Genomic DNA, 8,968 nt, shown 5'->3' on the forward strand with positions numbered 1-8,968 from the left:
ACATCATTTTTTCTCTTGCGTGCCTGATTCATGGACAAGCAGTTTTTGTTTGTTTGTTTTTATTTTTCATAAATCCCTAAAATTGGCTTTCTAGGAACCTGTTAGTCACTCCCCATACCTGAGCAAGGTGACCCTGGTCTTCCAGGTTTGAAATAGCCACGCGGATCCTGCCCTCAGAGGTACTCACAGGCCCACTGCTTCTCATTTCAGGTTCCTCTTAATCCATGCAGCAATTCATCAAGATTATAGGATTAATGCTAATCAGACTATTTTAGGCCTAATGTTTTTGCGTTTTGATACCATATTTGCTAATTATCCATGGCGTTTCCTCTCTTAGACTCCTCATTTCTGTCAGGTACACAACACGGGGAATTTGTGACAGGTCCAAGCAGAGATAAAAAGGGGGAAAATCTCAATTTCCCAACCCCCAAAGTGGCCTCCATTCAGTTTCTACCTTAGCTTGGCTTTCTCCTCCTGCCTCTGTGGTGGCTTTGCTGTGCTCCTGTCTCCTCTCCTGCGCTCCACCTGTCTCCCCGCTGTGTGCCCAGGGGTCACCACCTCCTGGGGCAGTGCCACCAGCAAAGCTTCTCTCCAGGCAGGCGGCTGGCCATGTCTTGTGGTTCTCCATACTCTGCAGTGCTGTGGCTCAGCACAGCTCATCCTGCCTCAAGCCTCGCGGGGTGGGAAACAGCGGGTACCTTGGCTTTGCAGACTGGCATAGAGAAAAGGGAAAAAACAGGCTGGATGTGACGGTGATGTTCAACTTTAAAGTCTTCCTCTCTCTCCAGCGGCTGTAAACCACACTTCTACTTTCACATGGTGTTTTGCACTGATTCACAGGAACAAAATAAAAAGACATTTACTTTGCTCAGGTTTGTTATATATGGATTTGGCAAAACATATGCCCCCCTACCTCCTCCTTTGGTCTGGTTTGCTTTCTCTGCATGCCTGACTGTGCTCCTGTAGGACTGTAACACAAATAATAGTTCCCTAAGGTGAATCCTGTTAGAAGAGATGTTGGAAGATGGTACAGTAACTGAAACAGCACATCAGGGCCGAGTGAAGGTAATAACAACCTGTTCTGCAAATTGTGGCCTAAAAGAAACATGAAAACAAAATCTGAGGTAGAGTTACTGCAGTTTTTATACAGCAACTGTGATTTCTCTTGCCATGTTTTGCCACTTCCTTGGTTTTAGCTTTCTACCTCTGTTCTGTCTGAGATTACAAGGCCTTGTTAACCAGAACATAAGATCTTAGTGTGACAGCTGGTTCAGTCATAACCTGTGATGATATAATGTGTGTCACCTCTTCTCTGGATTCAGTCTAACCAGGACAGGGGACCCTGAGGCATCTCCTCACCTATCCTATAAACAATGGTGGTATGTACCCTACTTACAGCTACGTTTTTGGAAGGGATGCTTGGGAGAGGTGGCACCTAGGAAGTACTAGTGCAAGCAGATAAAGTTCTGGTAGGAAGGAGAAAGTAGACCTGTAACCTGCTGTTTGCTCTCTTGTTTTCTTCCCTCCCACACTTCCACAGTGTATTGCATACGAGATATCACTAAAGAGATGACATGAGACAATATCAGAGCCCTTTTTCCCCCTCGTAGCAAGAATATATAATAATCTCTCTGGGAAACAAATCTCAGGCTATCTCCAAGAACAATAGATGCTTGTAAGGCATCCATCCAGTGAAGTCAGAATAGCTGGAGGCTGTGAGTAACATAATCACTTTTTTGTGCTTGCAGAGTGTTTCATTTGCAGACTGATCTGAGTATGAGACAGGAAGTAACCAGATTTTTTTTTTAATTGGCTACTTCTCAAGTTGGTTTTTTTTTTATTTTTTATTTTTGAAAACCAGGCTGTGCCATCTTAATTATCACATGGGTAAGCAGGATCAGGCTGCAGGAACATGAAGTCTCCTGTGGATGCTTCTGCTCTTCAGAGTAGACCAAGGGAGTGGAAGGAGGGTTTGAAGGGGGGGGGTTAAGTGACACCCCAACCCCCATGCAGCGTAGGAAGGAAGCAGCTTCTGGAGCTATCTCAATCTGCACTGGGTGCCCCAGTTTGGAGGTGGGAGTGCAGCTCGGAGCCCCTGCAGTGGGAGGAAATGAGATAGAGATACTATGCCTTATTCAGGCTGGGATGAAGTCCCTAGGATACTGTGTTCTTCCCAACAGTGTGGATAAATTCCAGCCGGCTTTAAATCAGTGCTATTATATGTTGCTTGTAATTATGTGCTGTACAGACTTGTATTTGAGGAGGATTTTGAGGGGGCTGGGAACTTATTTGTGTTTGCTTTTTTTCCCTAAAAATATTTTTTTTTCTATTTCATTAAGCTGTATAGAAACAGATCACAATTTGGTAAATTCTACCTGCTGGAGAAGTTTTTCAGCATTCCCTAGGAAGGCATTATATCTACGATCACCCATGTTATCTGGAGTGAGTATGAGGAAGAGGAAACGGGCTGGGTGGCTGCCTTGTGCTTCCAAGCAGAGGGGAGGGAGAGTGGGAGGAAGTGGCTTTGACTTGTGGCAGGTATCTTGCGTTATGACATTTAAATCAAGACTCTGGTTGTGCTTTTTCCTTTGCATTTAAATTATGGCTTCTGAAAAAGCTGTCTATCTATGTATGTGCTTCGGCGTAGGAGCACAGATGCAGTATTCCACCTGGCTGGTGTATTGTGTTGAAGTATACTGTGCTACTAGTCTCAGAAAAAAGATTTCATCAACAAATTATTTATTTCAGTGTCAGGACAGGAAAAACAATTCAGCAGATATTTTTAGGGAATGTAAAAAGAAAAAGCAGATGCATTCAATGGAGTTAGTAGTAGCATATTCAGCTCAAATATTTTCCTTTTGCAGTTTGACAGATTCTTTGGAAATTGGAGTAGTTAATCATAAAGAACATCCTTTCTACCTCCTTCTCCCCACCTTCCCTCCTTTGCATCCTGACATGCATCTTTACTTGCATACTTGCCATTTAAATGTGAGCACACAGGCTTGGGACAGGGCCCCTTCTCTGTCTGATTTGTACTTTTGGAAAGGACTTTCACTGCTGAGCTTTAGGATATTTTCAATATTGACTCTCTTTTCTACTGAAATTTTTTCACTCGGGTTAAAAATACTTGTATATGCAGAACAAAAGACACCTGAATTTTTGGAGCAAAACCTGGCACTCAGCTACACTTGCCATATGAGCGCCCAGTCTGAGCTGGTGAGTCTCCCTTTTTAGTTGTTTTTCTGTCCCTCCCTCATGACTGATTTATAGCCTGCAGCCCCAAAAAATAAATAAGTAAATACAGAAATACAAAAATCTAGTTTCTCTCCCCACTCCATCTTGAGCATTTTAGTTCATCTTGGGTTCTCTCCATCCCGTAGAGTAACCCTACGTTTCCCACCTACCTCTCTGGAGTTTTACCTAGTTCCCAGCCCCTTGCACAAGAGCTATCCCATGCCTGACCCTCTTCCCCAGGCTTTCCTTTGTGTGGCTTTTGACCCTGATCGGTGTCAGGAATGAAGCAGCAAAGGATGCTCCTGCTCTGAAAGGCCTCTCGGTAGAGGTACTGATGTTGTTCCCCTTCACCTTTCCTTGTAAAGCTTACAGCATCTTGCAGAAAACATAGATGGGGCTTTTCAGACTTCTCATTTCACTCACCAACGGGGTGTTTCAGTACGCTTCACACATGTTTCAGGGGAGGGCCTGAGCCACTGGGCTTTGGAGTAGGAAGGAAGCAGGACCTGTGTCCTCCTCAGCATCCTGAGCAACCCCTCAGCTCAGAGGTGAACCTATCCCTGCATTTCCCTTTTCCTTTGCTCTGATTAAAGATATGGGGAAGTAAAATGTTTTGAGTTGAACAAAATGTTTCTTTGGATCAAGACAGTTTATTTTTTTGCTTGCTGAAAAAAGAGGGAAAAAGAATTTTTGGACAACAGTCTGATTCCTCTTCTCACCCCCCTCCTTTTCTTTTTTTTTTTTTTTTTTTTTTTTTTTTGGTTTTGGCCACCTAACTGAAAATATCAATTATTTCCACAGTCGCAGGCACTCTGCCAAACTCCTGCTCCTCATGACTAGCGATGCAGTATAACTTTATGGATTTGTTATCATGGCAGATTCAGCCCCGGCTGTTTGGCTTCTGTAAACAACATTTTGCTGTTCTTTACAGTTCCTCATGCTTCCTCGGAGCAGATCGCTAACTGCACCACTCCCCACACATCTGCACATCTGCTACCTGATATTAAAAGCACTTGACTCAGCTACAACCCAGGCAATCCTCTTTCTGTTGGAGCTACACCCATCTCAGGCTTTGTGTTTGTTCTTCGTGATGTTTGGGGTGTAATTCAGCTATTGCCACCATTTTCCAAACAGCTAAATCTCTTATGTTTCTTACAGCTGCCATAAGTACTCCATGCTGCTAACCAACTGTGCGTTTAGCCTCATAGATTATTAGGCTACCCCTGCCATTAAGGCTACCCTTTCATCACAGTGCCCAACAAGAGTGTTTTTTGGATGTACTTCCCCATGTGCAAAATTGGATGAAGCAGCAGGGCCTGAGCATGACATATCCTGTGATGTATTCAGATGTATCAGCAAAATCTGTTTTCTGTTTTGCTGCTGATAGGAAACCATGACACACAAACAATGGAGCAGAATACAACACAGACACGGACACCATCCTTGAATGCTCAAACAACAGATGGAGCTATCAAGATTCAAAATTTAGTTTATTTTCTTGTGAGCTGAAGGTATGTATTTTCACCAAAGTCTCTCTATAAAGTACTATAAAGGGAAGAGCAGAACCACTGGGGTATGTCCCAGTGTTTGGAGGTTCTCCAGGATGTAATTCTTGTGGACTTCATGCCTACAGATAGATTAATGTGCAATTATTTCCATCCAGAGCAGGGATGGCCTAACATCTCTAGACCTTGCCTTCATATTTTGGACTGTTTGTGCCATTTTTGATCGGCAGATCTTCAAGTTGCCATTGGTTTCAGAATGCACATGAACCATTCAGCATTTGGGAACTGCATTGCTCAACTGCAACCAAGGATCTGGAGCATGATGTCCTGATGAAAGAAATCATATGTTCCCCGACCAGCACATGCTTATTTATGAAGTTATTTCTGTTTAGAAGTTAAGATGAAGTTTGACTGCAAATTCAGTCGTATGGTTGGTGACACACCATCCAAGTCACTAAAAATACCTTTTTCTGCCACAAGAATTCACCATGAAGTAATGTATATTTTCCAGGATTTTGCTCATACTACACTTATTGCATAATGCAAGTTTCTTATTCATTAGATAATAGATACTCCAGGTAATGAAAATTCATTCTGTGTAGCAGAAATACTGAGAAGAAGTGGCATCTTATAACTGTTCAAGGGCTCAAAAGTGGATACTTGTATGCTTTCATGTTTGATTCTTGTTCCACATCATTTCAGAAGCATAATTTTTGTTGACAGAAAATTGGCCAGGCTTAATAAAGCAAGGTATTTCTATATCAGCTTCTGGGTTCTTTCTAATGTGTTTTCATTTCTGGAGCTAATTGACTTCTTAGACAAGATATGTTGGGACCAAGTTTTCAAAGGTTTTTGGCTCAATAAAAAGATAATCCACAGGATTTTTTTTTATATTTTTTATTTTTTTTTAGTAGTAGTAGAAAAGATTAATCTTGGTTTCCAGCTCTGCAAGAGGCAGAGCACCACTGCATGCTGTTTCAGGGAGAGAAAACACATAGTTAAGCTCCTGGCTCATGCAACCCTCCTGGTTGTCACTCAGGGGTAACACTAGAGCCATTGCCTGGAGAAGAGGAGCATCTCACAATGTCTCCTAGTTTGTGTAGTAGGAAGACGGAGATCTGACCCACTTGATGCAGTTCCATATCCCCTTAGAGATTTTCTGCCTCCATCTCCATGGCAGCTGCATAATTTCTAATCCTGCTACCTCCAGAGAAACCAGAGCTCCAAGAGCTGGAGTCGCTCATTCTGAGGGAGGTAGTTACACTCATTCTCCTGGATGTTACTGTCTCCCATTTTGTTTTGAAAAGAGAAGCAAATCACCTAAGATGACTTCAGAGTCAGCTTGTCAGAAGATATTATGTAAATCAGCAAATCACATGGGCTTGTATTTCGAGCAGACAACTGAAAAGAGGGAAGTGTTTAGCTCTAGTGTAGTCTGAATTAACTGCCTGACTTTGAGGCACGAGATTGTCAAGTGACTTGTGCATTCAGATGAGATGTAAAATTGAAGGAAACCAATCATGTACCAAAACTAACTATCCAAGGAAAGAAATGCTATATATATGTATGTAGGTATGCATATATAAAAAATAAACAAAATAATAATAATAATAAAAGGTCCTATACACATACACACACACATACTTCTCATTTATATCCTCTTATTAAGCTGTCCCAGGGAAGCTACCTCATACTTCACAAAGTCAGGGTTTATAAACCATGCTGTTTGTTTCCATTTAAAATCTCTCGAGCTCTCCTTCCTCTCTTACAAGACGTTCAAACCTGTAGCTCTCAAGAGCAGCCTGGCAAAGCCCTGGGGAGGGAGTTGCTGCTATGTGCTATTGAATCTGCTTTCAGAAGGAGACCCTTTGGGCCCACCTACTTATAGATTCACATAACACTCATTTTGAATTAGGTTTCCTGCTAATCATCAGAGGCAGCACACGGCTGGTTACTGAAAGGGCAGGCACTGCTCTGAGGCCAGCCATTCCTCTGGGTTCTGCAGGCAAGGAGGCCATTACAGTGTCAAGGTCTGCAGGTAAAAACAGAAGTTCGGAGAGATGGCCCCAATGTGAGATCTCACAAGGCTCTTCCCAGACTTGCTCAGCAGTTCTGGAAATGCCTTTGGACAGCAGGAGAGACTTCTTTTCTCAACACCTGCTCAGCACTGGCAACACAGAGAGGTACATTTCTTCACCAAAAGTGAAGGGCCACTCTCCCAGCTATTGTGGTGCTCTCCTCCTCAAAGGCCTGGCCAGTCACACATCCAGTGGCTGGAAGCCCTGCCCGTAGCCCTGCAGACTGCCACATCTTGGTGGTGTTGCCTTCTAATGGCTGATGTAGAAACAGGATGAAGTAATTGAACAGCAGCAGGCTCGAAGCAGGGAGGAAGGTGGGCCTGTTTCTTCGAAGCTGAAACTCCTTACAGCGTAATAATAGTGGGCTGGAAATACTGAATTTTGCACATCAGCATTTCAGAAGATTTCCATATGTATATTTCAGTGAATTACAGCTTATTTATATGTTCTGTAAGCACTCAAAATTCACTGGCAATACTTGACTTCCTGTGAATGATATTAATCTGCCCATACCCCCAGTACAACAACTGAAATGGTTTGTCAGTGTCTGCGAGTGCAAACGGGGCAAACACTTCTGAGGTCTCCATCCATTCGCTGTATTCCCTCTGCCATGTTGCAGAAAACCAGGCAGCAAGCCCTCCTCAAATGGGTCAAGGAAAAACCTCTGATATGAGCACTGAACATACCAGTTCCACTCTGTCCCTTCCTCCCCACCTCCACAACCCTGCGCAAACTGGAGTTAAGAAAGCACTTCATCTGATAACACCGAGAAAGGTCAGAGCACTGGGTTTAGCATTTTACTGGAAGAATAAGCAGCCTGACTCTCTGGAGTGCCAGGGACTGTGATCTAGTGGCCTGCACACAGGACCAGCAGCTATAAATTCCCCAGTCTTAATCCCTGCACTGACAATTACATCTCCTGTGACCTTGAGCAAATTGCTTAACCTTTCTGCTCTTGCTTTCTCCCATGGTGAAATTGGGAATCCTGCCTCTCCAGGCTGCTGTGAGAGTTAATTATTTAATGTGTACACTTAAGTGTCCTTTTACTGGTGTCTGTTGTGTTCTTTGTGTTTATCAGTGTCTAACGCAGATGGTCACTGCAGTGCATGGACCTTCAGAGCCTGATGGGAGACCTCATGCTGCAATCTCATCTGCAAAAGACACCATCCAGCAGGCTTGGGGCAGCAAGGACTAAATGGAGGAGGCTACATGAGACCATTGACCTGGCAGACTGTCATTCCTGTAGTAAGTGCTGTAAGAGCTGTTTCCAGGGTGGAGGGAGAGAAGGAGCATGGACATGCTGCTGATGATTCAGACCATAAGGAGGTTACATCCCTTTTCTCTGCCTCATTGCCTGCTGCAGAAAGCAGGGCTGTGGCTTGGAGGTGGGGCAATGCTTCTCAGAGCTGCAGATGTGCAGTGCAGTGTGTGTGCTGCTTCTCGTTCAGGTCTACAGACAAAAAATAACCACCAACCCTTAACTTCAAAGGTGGGTGGGATCAGGTCCTTCATGACAGTTGCACTCAGAAAAGGGGAAGAAAGAAACCGGCAGCAGTATGTGCTCCCACTGTTTCACTTCTCTCCGCACTTACATATCAATGTTACTTCATGTGCCATTAATTAGACTTAATAGTCTATACTTTATCTCTCTTGTCATAATAAATTAACTGTGAAAAATTTCAACAGGAAAGCACTCAAGTGATCTCGGCATTAACAGACTGAGTTTTCCTGAGACCTGAGTTCAGCAAAGTGCTTCAACATCTGCTTAAATTTGAGCATGTGCTTAGCTGAGTTGCAGCCCGAGACAGTGCCAAGCGAAGGGCAGACCTCCAAGGTTAGGCTGCTCAGCCCTCCCAAGTGATGTTAGTAGCCCTGCCCCGGGCAAATGGTTGTCTCCATCCCAGTGGTGGCATTGCCTGCCTAAAGAAATAGAGGAGTGTGCCTTTCATTTGTCACTGATCTTCAGCTAAATGGAAGTCGTTCATTTGGAACCCAAATTTTCCAGCTCAAGTGGCTACATTTTGGCTTCCAAATCTGGCTGCTTGTATTTGAATTTCTAGTTAGGCAGGAAACCAGCTCTGAGAACTCTGGCTCCAGGCAGAACTGCATCTCAAATAAGCCAGCCCGAGCAAACATCACAGAAAAGCATTA

General features: G+C 43.7%; 1 long non-coding RNA gene across 1 annotated transcript; it reads left to right on the forward strand.

The window, feature by feature from the left end:
* Positions 1-324: 324 nt before the first annotated feature.
* LOC136790057 (uncharacterized) lies at positions 325-5,468 on the forward strand. The gene is made up of 3 exons (XR_010829258.1): positions 325-2,442; positions 4,622-4,745; positions 4,898-5,468. It is a non-coding gene; the product is annotated as an uncharacterized lncRNA (long non-coding RNA).
* The last annotated feature ends 3,500 nt before the right edge of the window (positions 5,469-8,968 follow it).

The sequence above is a fragment of the Anser cygnoides genome, chromosome 2 (assembly GCF_040182565.1).
Source record: "Anser cygnoides isolate HZ-2024a breed goose chromosome 2, Taihu_goose_T2T_genome, whole genome shotgun sequence".
In the NCBI taxonomy this organism is placed as follows: Eukaryota; Metazoa; Chordata; class Aves; order Anseriformes; family Anatidae; genus Anser; species Anser cygnoides.